General features: G+C 46.6%; 1 protein-coding gene across 1 annotated transcript in view; it reads right to left on the bottom strand.

Annotated features, from left to right (window-relative positions):
* The window catches only part of Lar (tyrosine-protein phosphatase Lar), a gene marked incomplete in the record, with an annotated part of 1,013,982 nt that overhangs the window by 160,772 nt on the left and 840,710 nt on the right, over positions 1–12,500 (bottom strand).

The raw sequence follows: 12,500 nt of genomic DNA, 5'->3' as shown, positions 1-12,500 counted from the left end.
CCCCCCCCTCCCTCTCCCATCTGCTCCTCATGGCCCCAACAACTACACCTTCCTCTCATCTATTTACCTCGACACCGCGCGGGGTATACGAGCGAGACCTGAACAAACTCTCCCCTTCTCTCGTCCGTAGCCAGCGAGGCACTGAGCTCACGCCGTCCAGTGGCCGTCTATACCCGTCTCCTTTGGTCGTGTCTTAAGGGGCATCTGTTACATCTTTTGACGTGAAAGGGGAGGTGAAGGGGGAGGAGGACGGGGATGGAGGAGGAGGAGGAGGAACGGGAGGAGGAGAAAAAGAAAAAGGAGGTGGAGGAGGTGGCGTTGGAGATGGAGTTGGAGCAGGAGGAAGAGGTGGAGCAGGAGGAGGAGGAAAGTAACGAAAGAGGGGGGTTGAGGAGGAGAATAAGTGGGCTGATATAGCTGGGAAATGGTGATAAGGGGAAAATGGAAAAAATGTAGAAAGAAGGAGAAATGATGGATATATAAGGCAGGAGAGAGAAAGGGGAAGGGCGAAGTAGGTAGTAGGAATCATGGAGAGGAAGGACAGATGATGGAGGAGGAGGAGGAGGAGAGACGTTGGAGGTAGGAGGAGCAATGGTAGAGGAATTACGATAGATGAAAGAAGGGGGAGAGGGAAAGTTGTCAGGATATTGAGAAAAATGGGGGAGATGAGATATAGTGGGGGAGGAGAGAGAAAAACGGTAGACAAAAGAATGGGTGACAACCAGAAATAGCCAGGATACGGAGAAGCGACGGAGAAGGAGAGAATGAATAAGGATGAGCGACGGCAAGGGACCGAGGAAGTGAGAGAGAGAGAGAGAGAGAGAGAGAGAGGAGAGAGAGAGAGAGAGAGAGAGAGAGAGAGAGAGAGAGAGAGAGAGAGAGAGAGAGGAGAGAGAGAGAGAGAGAGAGAGAGAGAGAGAAAGAGAGAAAGAGAGAAAGAGAGAAAGAGGAGAAAGAGAGAAAGAAGAGAAAGAGAGAAAGAGAGAAAGAGAGAAAGAGAGAAAGAGAGAAAGAGAGAGAGAGAGAGAGAGAACGATAGAAAGAAAGAAAGAAAGAAAGAGAGAGAGAGAGAAGAGGGGTGAGAGGAAAAGAGGAGAAGAAAGGAGTGACGGCGGGACCACAATAAACAAAAGGGCTGTTCTTCTAGAGTCCGCAAGGAGAGACGACACGTGGCCGTCGGTTCCACAGACACGACTGTCTGTCTGTCTGTTTCCCTGCCTGTCTGGGGGCGGAAGCGAAAGAAAAGGAGTGAAACGGGGGGGGGGGGAGAAGAGGAGGGAGGAAAGTGGGAGGAATGACAGGAAGGAAAATGGGAAGAAGGTGATAAGAGGAAAACGGGAAGAATGGAAGGGATGAAACGGGGGAATAAAAAAGGAAGAGAAGAACAAAAGAAAGGGAGGGAGAAACGGGAAGGAGGAAATAAAAAGGATAGTAAACGGAAATTTAATATAAAAGCAAAAATGGGAAAAGACTAAACGAAAAAGAGAGAAACAAGACAAAAGAAAAGAGACAGAGATGGAAGAAAGGGATCCGGCCGCAGAAGAGAATCTGGCGAACTCCCTGGAAGCTGATCCCACGCTGGCTCCCTTTCTCATAGCATTCGATAACTATTCAAAACTCAGCACCCACTCTCCGCGCTCGGCATTTGTTCGATAATGAATAAAGAAGAGGCGGCATGAATGTAAAGCCCCTTTCATGATGCATCCACTCAGCCGCATCCGCTCTCACCCGGCTTGCTCTCCCCTCGCGAGCACAAACATCTACTAAAAAAAAGAAGCACACTTTCGATACCTCACAAACGACTTAAAAGGCCCTGGTCACCATGGCACCAGTGCAAAAGAACCTTGGTACTCTCATTAAGGCGCAGGGGGCAGGAGAGGGCAGGTGGGGTCAAGTGAGGGCAGGTGAGGGCACGAAAAGGGGAAGGAGGAGGAAAGGAGAGCTATTGGGATGAAACGGAAAAGGGGAGACGTAGAAGGGGAGAACTGTTAGGGCATGATAAAGGGGAAAGGGAGAGAAGGGGATCTGAATTAGGGCATAAGAGGGGAAAGGGGAGAGGGGAAAAGCAGTTATGGCATAAGAGAGAAAAAGAGAGAAGAGGGAAAGAGGAGAGAGGTAATAGAAGAGAAGAGAAAGGCCAAGAAAGTTGAAGAGAGACGAAAAGAAAATCGAAAAGAGAGGAAAAGAATGTCGAATAAAGAGGGAAAGAAAATCGAAGAGGAAAAGAAAGTCGAAGAGAGAGGCAAAGAAAGTTGAAGAGAGAGAAAAAGAGAGTCGAAGAGAGAGAAAAAGAGAGTCGAAGAGAGAGAAAAAGAAAATCGAAGAAAGAGAACAAGAAAATCGAAGAGGAAGTCGAAGAGAGAGGCAAAGAAAATCGAAGAGGCAAAGAAAAGAGAGGCAAAAGAGAGTCGAAGAGAGAGGAAAAGAGAGGGAAAGAGAGGGAGGAGGCAAAAGAGACGACGACCGATCCACGGAGATCAAACAGGCGGTCGGACGAGGGGAGAGCAGCCCTCCCCTCGTAAGAAACGCAGCAGATTAAGCGGCGGCAAAGAAGCAAAGTGACGCAGCGAGGCCTTTCAACGCAGGACAGCTTATCTTTTGATGGAACAATAATAAAAACAAATCTCCGAATAAATCAGAGGAAAGGGGGGGGGGGGGGGGGTGGAGAGGAAGGTGTGAGGGGGAGGGGATGGAGGGGGGTGGAGGGGAAGGTGTGTGGGGGAGGGGATGGAGGGGAAGGAGGGAAAGGAAAGGGGAGAAGGGGGGAGTGGGGTGGAAGGGAGGGAGGAGGGTGTGGAGTGAAAAGAGAGGGAAGGAGGGGGATGGAGGGGAAGGAAAGGGGAGGAGGAGAGAGGAGGAGGAGGAAGAGTAAGGAGGGGGAGCTTGGGGAACGAGTTTCAAGGAAAATGAAAAAGAAGAAATGGCAGAAAGGAGGGAGAGAAAACAAGGAAGAGATGAAATGGAAGGGTGACACACACATGCACGCACGCACAAAAACACAAACAAACAAACAAATAGCCCCAAAGTGATGATGCTAACAAAAAAAAATAACAGGAACAACAACATTAATAACAACACGGCAATTATAATACCAATGAAACCAAAATGTCTTACATACAAACAAAAAAAAAAACAAAAAATAATAATAAAAAAAATACAGAAAGTAAAAAAAGATGAAATTTTCTGCAAAAACTCATGCAACCCCCCCCCCCCCTGTCGAAACAGCTGCAACATTACGGCCCATTCGGAACATCAATTAATCACACAGATAATGAAGTACGCGCGTATGAAATGCCCTTTGTTTCGAAATATATTCTTTATCGGTTCTTATTCCAGTTTTGCATTCAACGTTTGAAAAAAAAAAAATAAATAAAAAAATATATAATAAAATAAATTAATTCAAGTTCATTTTGCATTTACGCTTGAAAATATATATACAGACATAAAAATATGCAATAAAATGAATTAATAGACTGAAAATTAAAAGGAATGCAATAATCAAATGCTTCTATATCACTCAACAATTTCGCAACAACATCCGTCCTGAAATCGCAAATGAATAAATAAATAAAAAATAAATAATAAATCCCTAGTGATATTCTTGATCAGGAACACCACCATCGTCATTATCAATAGTATTTCTTCCACTAGCATATCATAACGGCAATAACAGCAAGTAATGATCATCATCATTATTAATGAAAATAATCATCATTATTATTACGACTGCAAGTAATGATCATTATCATTACTGCTGCAAATAATCATCATTTTTATTACTACTGCTACAACTACTATTGTTAGGGTTATCATCACTCACTTTACTACCATTCTTGTTATTTGGCTTTCAGTTACTTTTTTGATAGAATAATTAGTAATATCAAAGACGCTGTACACCCCTAAACAAGGCAGTTCATTGAAACCATCATCATGTAGCAGAACATGAAACAACAACAATAATAATAATAACAATAATAATAATAATAATAATTATTATTATTATTATTATAATAACAATAATAATAATAATAACAATAAAAAATAAAGAAGAAAAAGGAAGAAAAGCAACAAGAACAAGAATAAAGAAAAAGAATGAAAAGGAAAAAATAAATAAAAATGTTTCGTCTCCCGGCCGAGTTATTCGCCTTCCTCTCCTTAACCTTTTGTGCGACTCTCCCACTCACAAACGACCTGCTTTTGCCTAACACGTGTGCGACTCTTTAAAACGACGCGGCCACTCACAACGGACGACCCTCTTACGACTACCGAGAACGACCACGAGTGCAAACCTCTTTTTAACGACCAAACTGCATATAATGTGTTTTACGAGCATGACTAAAACTGCCTGGGATTAAGTGCAGGCCAACGAAGGGGGAGGGGAGGGGGAGGGAGGCGAGTCTGTAGTCTCCTGTGTTTCAATATCTAATACATATATATATATATATATCTAATTTATGGAACGCCCCTCCAAATCGAAATATTTATACAAGACGGTTATTCCACTCGGGGGGAAAAATAACATCAATTTATTTTCTACCATAAAAAAATAAATTCTCTCATAATACCTCTAGATTGTAGACACTTTTTTCTCTCTCTCTTCCTCTTTTTGGCCGAAATGGAGCCCAATTTTTCGCAGTCCTTTTCCCCTTCCCTTCCTTTTTTCTCTCTTTCCTATTCTCTTTTGTAACACCATTTATACTTCCCTCCTTCCCTCCCTACCTTCTTTCCTTCCTCCCTCCCTCCTTTCCTTCCTTCCTTCCTTCCTTCCTTCCTTTCTTCCTTCCCTCATTCCTTCCTCCTTCCCTCCCTTCCTCCTTCCCTCCCTCCATCCCTCCCTTCCTTCCTCCTTCCCTCCCTTCGTCCCTTTTTTCCTCCTCCCTCCTTCCCTTCCTTCCTCCTTCCCTTCCTTCCTCCCTCCTTTCCTCCCTCCCTTCCTCCTTCCCTCCCTCACTCCTGTTCCTTCCTTCCTCCTTCTCTCCCTCCCTCCCTCATCCCCTCTCCTCTAATGCCTTCCCATTCGACGCCCTCAACTTGTGCCATTTCTACTTAATGCGACTCGCTGACGGGACCTTCTCTTCCTTTGAGACTAGCACTACCAAAGGTACCGTCAGCAATAGCTATTTGTCTCTCTGTCAGCACCAGCGGCTTCGTTCGCCGTCAGCACCAGAAACCTATCTCGCCGTCAGCATCAAAAAGCTATCTCACCCACGTCAGCACCACCAACATCCTCTCACCACCACCACCGACAGCCCATCTCACCACCAACCCCCCACCATCAACTCCCCACCTACAACACCCCCCTTCCCCCTACCCCTACCCCTACCCCTTTCCCCCTTTCCCCTTACCCACCATCCCTACCCCTACCCCTACCCTTACCCCCTACCCCTACCACCCCCTACCCCCACCCCCTCTCAACCGCAGCGACTAACGCATCCGCCACAGTACAGATTGAAAGGGAATTGACCGCTGATTGAGGGCCGGCTGCAGTACGGGCGAGATGGAGCCTGATGACCCGAGCCTCGTCTGGATGCTGCCTGATCGGACGCGGATACGGGTGATTACCATATCGCAGCTGTGGGCGGGGTTGGGGCGCGCGGGCGTAGAATTCTGTCTGGAGGGCGAGGCTCATCTTGTCGACATTGCTACCGAGGTCCGTATGGTAGATATCGGGCTGATGTTGAATACCATTTGATGTATTTTGATTGATATTCTGTCTGATACATATCAAATCGATACCAAAGACTGTCTGAGGGCATGTGGAATGGATACCAAGTCCCACCTGACACACATGAATCTGATACCAAACCTTATCTGACACAAATACCCGACACATACCAACCTCGATACCAAATCCTACCCGCCACACATCAAAACCTACCGAATTCCACATCAAGCAAAAAAAAAAAAAAAAGTAAAAAAAAAAAGAACTTAAAAAAGAAAAAACATCCGCCATCTTCTCCCCCCCCCCACTCCGCCCCCCACCCCCTTCGCTTTGCCTTCCTTCAAATTAACAGACGCAACGACCGAACAAATGTTTGATTTGGGAGAAAGACAATGACAAACGGCACCAGAGCTTACCTTCCGTGGCTTCTCTCTCTCCCCCTTCCCCCCATTCCCCCTCCCCCCTTGGATGCTAAGTTAACCTACGCCCAGCGCAGCACTCCCCTCCCCCCTCCGCACCCTCCCCCCTCTCCCCCCTTGGATACCAAGTTAACCTATGACCAGCGCAAGTCTACAACCCCCCTCCCCCCGCCCCCCCCCCCCCGTGGTTTATTCCACCCGAGGAGAAGTTACATATTAAGGAGAAAAGTCAACTCCGAGCGCAAAGACCCGCCTGTAAAAGTTAAACTGAAGAAGGGAATGAGTACCGGCTCGGCACACATCTTTGTTGAGATTCGGATACATGTAGCTACGCCCCCCTCTCCCCCCTTCTCCTACCCCCCCCCCTCTCCTCCGCACCCTCGCTAATCCGGTTCTTCTCTGGATCTCCATCCTGTTCTCATCTCCGCGTCCGAAACCCCGGCTCGATTCCCAAGACGTGAGGGTTCTCCGGCCTTTGCTCGCTCTCTCACTTTCGTTTCGGTCTCATTCGCTCATTTACTCACTCTCTCTGTCTCTGTCTTTCTCTTTCTCTTTCTCTCTCTCCTTTCCTTCTCTCTTTCTGCCTTTCTCTTCTCCTCTCGCCCTCCCCCTCTCTTTTTCTCCCTCTCTCCTCTTCTCTCCTTCTCTTCTTTCCTTCTCTCCTCACCTCCTTCTCTCCTTCTCTTTCCCCCTCCCCTTCTCTCCCTCCTTCTTTCTCCCACTTATCTACAACAACTTACATCTCATTTCGCTTGACGCTCAGCACTAGCTTTTATCACGGCCTTATTGCGACACTAACATAGGACACAGCTAATCATGATATCTTCCGCCCTGTCTCCAGAGGCCTAAGCAAGAAAGGAGTGCAATAGGCTCTTCCACTACACTACACAATACTCTCAATATGCTCTCGCTCTCACGACGCTCTCCCTATGCTCTCGATCTTAGTACACTCTCACTCTCACAACGCTCTCACTACACTCTCACTCTCACAACGCTCTCACTCTCACGACGCTCTCAATACACTCTCACTCTCACAATGCTCTCACTCTCACGACGCTCTCACTATGCTCTCGATCTTACTACACTCTCACTCTCACAACGCTCTCACTACACTCTCACTCTCACAACGCTCTCACTCTCACGACGCTCTCACTACACTCTCACTCTCACAACGCTCTCACTCTCACGACGCTCTCACTATGCTCTCGATCTCACTGCACTCTCACTACACCCTCACTATACAGCACCACGTATATAGTTTCATGTGCACTAGCACGTATGCAGACACACAAAAACATACCCATGCAAGTATTCATACACGGCATATATACAGAGACTATAATATACACGGCGTTTTGTTAAACAACGCTAACACAAAACAAATATTCCTCCAGTCTTATAGGCTGTCTCGTTCCCTTGTCTTCCTTTTCTCTCTTCTGCTCTATTCCCCTTCCTCTCTCTCTCTCTCTCTCTCCATATTTCGTCGTCTTTACTCCTACGTCTCCCATCTCCCTCTCCCCAATTCCATGTCATCTCCATTCCTCCTCCCACCTTCCTTCCCGTCCCATTCCCCTGTCTCTTCCCTCTCCCCAATTCCACGTCCTTCCTCCTTCCTTCCCACCACTCTCCCTTCCTCTCATTTCCCTTCCCCCTTCCCCCCTTCCCCCCTTCCCCTTCCCCTTCCCCCTCCTTCACGAAAGAGTAAAACTTCCGAAAAAAAATCCCCGAGAGCGCGCTGGCATTCGGCCGCGGACCGAGGCCATGATGGGCGTGCTAAGCGGGCGGGAGCGGCGTGATCGGCCAGCATCGACGCGCCATGTACAAGTTAAATGAGTTCAGGAAAAAGCGACTCGCCAGACGCTTAAATAAATGACGCCATCAGCCACCCCCCCCCCCCCCCCCCGCCCGCCCGCCCGCCCGCCCGCCGCTGCGCCTCCTGCGTCTTCTTCGCCTCCGGCCCCGCCTTCAGCTCGTCCCTTCAGGATCTCGTTGCCACGCTTCTTCGCCCGCCCGTTTGACACCACCCTCGCCCTCCGCTCAGTTCAGGCATAGCGTTCATGTTTATTTTTTTTTTAGGCATAGCGTTTTTTTCTTTCTTTTTTTTCTCTCTTAATTTCTTTCTTTTTTCTTAAGGCGTAGCAGTGAAAACACGAACAAACCGCGAGACTGATATGCAGGGAGTAAACTTCTTTCGGACGCTATGTACCGCAACTCCTCAAACTTCCTAAACCTGTACGCACGAGCTCACACATACAGCTACGGACACGGACAAACACACAGACAAACAAACTCACAAACTCACAGCCCCACAGAACCCTAAAACCAGCCCCATAGACCTTTAAAACCAGCCCCACAGACCCCTAAAACCAGCCCCACAGACCCCACAGAATTGGGACAAGACAACTCCAACCCACGAATTTCATAAAAAGCCCTATATTGATATCTAAATGAGGACACGAATTCCGTAATCACACACCATCCGACGGAGAATGATTAGAAGCCCCAACACGACCCTTTCCGGGAATCTATTCTGCAGTACGAAAGGAAGATATAAACGTTTATTGATCCAAATACCAAATAGATTTTATAACAAATTCAAATACAAAAAAAAAAATAATGCATGTACCCTTGAGAAAGTACTTTTTTCCTTTTAGCAAATTGTTAAAACAGTAATTAATATTCATCCATTGAACGCAAAGAATAAGGCATAAGATATAACGTGTACGCAATTATTGCTTTGCGGCCGAATAAGATGACGGCGGCTGCTTACAAACCCACGCATAAACAAACAAACAACCAACACGTGGGCGAATATTATCCATCGGCATAAGTGAACTAAAATAGAACACGAGGCTAATGAGCCGGATAGATGCATACATAGGGACAAGAGAATGAGAGATGGAAAGACAATGCGTGTGTGTGTGTGTGTGTGTGTGTGTGTACATGTGTGTGCGCATATATATATGTATATAAATATATATATATATATGTATATAAATATATATATATATATATATATATATATATATATATATATATATATATATATATAGAGAGAGAGAGAGAGAGAGAGAGAGAGAGAGAGAGAGAGAGAGAGAGAGAGAGAGAGAGAGAGAGAGAGAGAGAGAGAGAGAGAGAGAGAGAGAGAGAGAGAGATAGACAGATAGATAAATAGAAAGATAGGATAGATAGATAGATAGATAGACAAATAGAAAAAGATATATAGATAGACAGACAGAGAGATAGATAGATAGATAGATAGAGAGAGAGAGACAGAGCCCACAGTCATACACATATCACTCACCATACGCAAAACCACCAGCACCTCTCACAGAAGCCCCGCCCACACACCTAACCTACACGCATAAGCCACACCTCCTAAGACACAAATATCTGACAGACCCCTCTCCCCAACCCCACCCCACACGAAATGAGGAGCAGCTACAACTCCCCACCCCCGCTCACCCCCAACCCCCTCACCCCGACCCCCCATCCAAGTACCCAAAGACCGCCTCCCCCATTAGACCACCCCAACCCCCCATAAGGCCACCCCACCACCAACAACCCACCCAAAAGGCCACCCCACTACCCCCAACCCCCATAAGGCCACCCACCACCACCAACCCCCCATAAGGCCACCCCACCACCGCAACCACCCTAATCCCCCATAACCCACCCAACCACCCCCGACCCACCCATAAGGCCACCCTACCACCCCCTACCCACCCATAAGACCACCCCCCAACCCCCCTTTCTCCGCATCCAGCATGATTGAGCATTTTTTTCCCGCTGTGGCAGAACCTTGCATTTCTAGTTAAGCAAGAGTGAGGGAGACAGCGCGGGCATCTGTTTAATAAAGTTGTCAAGCTTAATGAAGAACGCTGCGAGGTGCGGGGAGCGGGGAGGAAGTGGAGGGCGTGGATGGGGTGGGGGGCGTGGAGGAAGTGGATGGGGTGGAGGAAGTGGATGGGGTGGAGGAAGTGGATGGGGTGGATGGGGTGGGGGGCGTTAATGGCGGTGTTGGGTGGGGTGTGTGGAGGGCGTGGATGGGGTGGGGGTGTGGAGGGCATGGATGGGGTGGGGGGCGTTGATGGCGTGGGTTGGGTGGGGAGTGTGGGTGGGGTTGGGGGCATGGATGTGGTGGAGGGCGTGGGTTGGGTGGAGTGTGTGGGTGGTGTGGAAAGGGAGAGGAAGAACGTAGAGGAGAGAGAGAAACCAAGATAATAATAACAAAAACTAAAATTAAAGAAGAGAGAAAATAGATAACTTCTCCACTTTCTTTGAGCCTTGTACCAAATTCTTTCTATGATCATCTAACAGCAAAGTTTAGAAATAAAATGGTTTCGTAACAAAAATACAAAACCTTAAACAAAACCTGGCATTTAACATCAGACTTCAGAACAATGGCTTAAGAAATACAAAACAGAACAGATCAGCCTTCCCTGAAAATAAACAAAGAAAGAGAAAATGTCAAAATAAATAAACAAATATATCAAAAAGTAAACAAATAAATACATGAAAAGAGAGCGAAAATAAATAAATAGTGAACGAACATAAATAAATAAATACAGTAAACATGAATAAACTAATAGAGTAAAGATAAATAAATAAGCATAGCAACGACAAATTCATAAATACAAAATCAATATACAAAAAGGCCGTCTACATCGAAATGCCAAGAAAAGACCTTCATAGACTAAATAACCATTCTCTCTGTTCTTTCTTCGTCTCTCCTCCTCGTGTTCTTCCTGATTTGCCTCCTCTTGCCCCACTTCCCATTTCCTTACCTCCTTTTTCTCTTCGTCTCCCGATCTTCTCCTCCCTCGCCTCTTCCCCCCCCCCCCCCCCCCGCCCGCGCCTAGTTCATTTGCCTTGAAAAGTGGTACTTATGCGTTAATAGGCGTGCAGGTGAGTCGATCTGCCCCTCCCTCGCGTGTTCCTTCTGCGGGTGTTCTTTGTTCTTGTTCTCCACCTTTGCCTTCTTCTCTTTCTTCTCATTTCGTCTCCGTGTCCGTCTCCGTCTTCGTCTTCGTCTTAATCTTCACTTTCGTCTTCGTCTTCGTCTTCGCCTTAATCACTTTCACTTTCCCTTCGTTTCCACTTTTCCTTATTCTCTCTCAATCTCACATTCCCTTTCTCTCTCCTCCGCGTTAATCTTCCATTCTCCTCCTTCACCTTCACCTTTTCTCGTCCTCCATGTTTATCAATCCACCTGTTTCGCTTTCCTTTCTCCTCCTCCTCCTCCTCCTCCTTCACTTTCACCTCCTCCCCCTCCCTTCCCATACTTCATGATAACATATAATTGGAACAGACACCCTATGACGTCACAAATTCTATCGGGAACACCAAATATATCCAGTTTCTCCGCGCTCTCCAACAAAGCTTCTCTAATGAAATTCCCGAAGCGTATGAACTTTAGAATCTTTATCAATATATATATATATATATATATATATATATATATATATATATATATATATATATATAAGTAGCGTTACAGCGACGTCGTTAACAACTGTCACGAAATTACGTTATCTTTGAAAGATACGCACCCGACGCTCTGACGTCACGAATCTGGCGCGAAATTCGACATTTCTTTCTCCGTTAGCCAAAGAGAAGAAAGAAAAAAAAGACTTCTTTGTTTCGCAACTTTCTTTTTCTAAATAGCTTTCTTAGCCGACCCCTTAACGACACATTAAAAAGATATATAATAACGAAATATCACAGGTAAAGAAAAAAAAGAAAAAAGAAAATCACTGCCCGCATAATCCACGGTCTTAAACCATCCATCCCACATCACCGCCCTTCCACCCTCCCCCTCCCTCCCCCCTCGCCCCACACCTGCCAAGGCAACCTAAGCCAGCTGTCTAAGCCACTCGCCTCTGGAGGATTGACGTCAAAGGAGGAGAGCGAGTCTGTAAATCAGATAATGTGGCATAAAAGCAGCGCGGTAATCCCCCAGATTTGGCATCACGGCCGCACTTAAGCCGCGGATTTCTGAGTGAGGAATGGATTTTCAACTCCCGCGGCGCGAGAAAAAGAAACTTGGAAGAAGGGTCAATCAATCTTTACTTTCCTCTCTCTCTCTCTCTCTCTCTCTCTCTCTCTCTCTCTCTCTCTCTCTCTCTCTCTCTCTCTCTCTCTCTCTCTCTCTCTCTCTCTCTCTCTTTGTGGAGGGAAGAGGACCCTGAAAGCGCACCTTCCCCTTTTTGCCTTCGTTTCGAGACACCGCCGGCCATTTTTTAAAATTATTTTCCTTTTGGAAACCGTGCCTTCAACCATTAAAATCTGGTTATCCATTTGGGTGACCACAATTTCCCCTGAATGTCACATAATTTTCCTTCTCCCCCTGACCGCGATTGCAACCCTTATCTCCGCAAAACAAATGCGATCCGTAAATCATTTTTCAAAAAAAAAAA

The sequence above is a fragment of the Penaeus vannamei genome, chromosome 21 (assembly GCF_042767895.1).
Source record: "Penaeus vannamei isolate JL-2024 chromosome 21, ASM4276789v1, whole genome shotgun sequence".
Lineage (NCBI taxonomy): Eukaryota > Metazoa > Arthropoda > Malacostraca > Decapoda > Penaeidae > Penaeus > Penaeus vannamei.
This window is presented reverse-complemented; position numbering and strand designations above follow the sequence as displayed.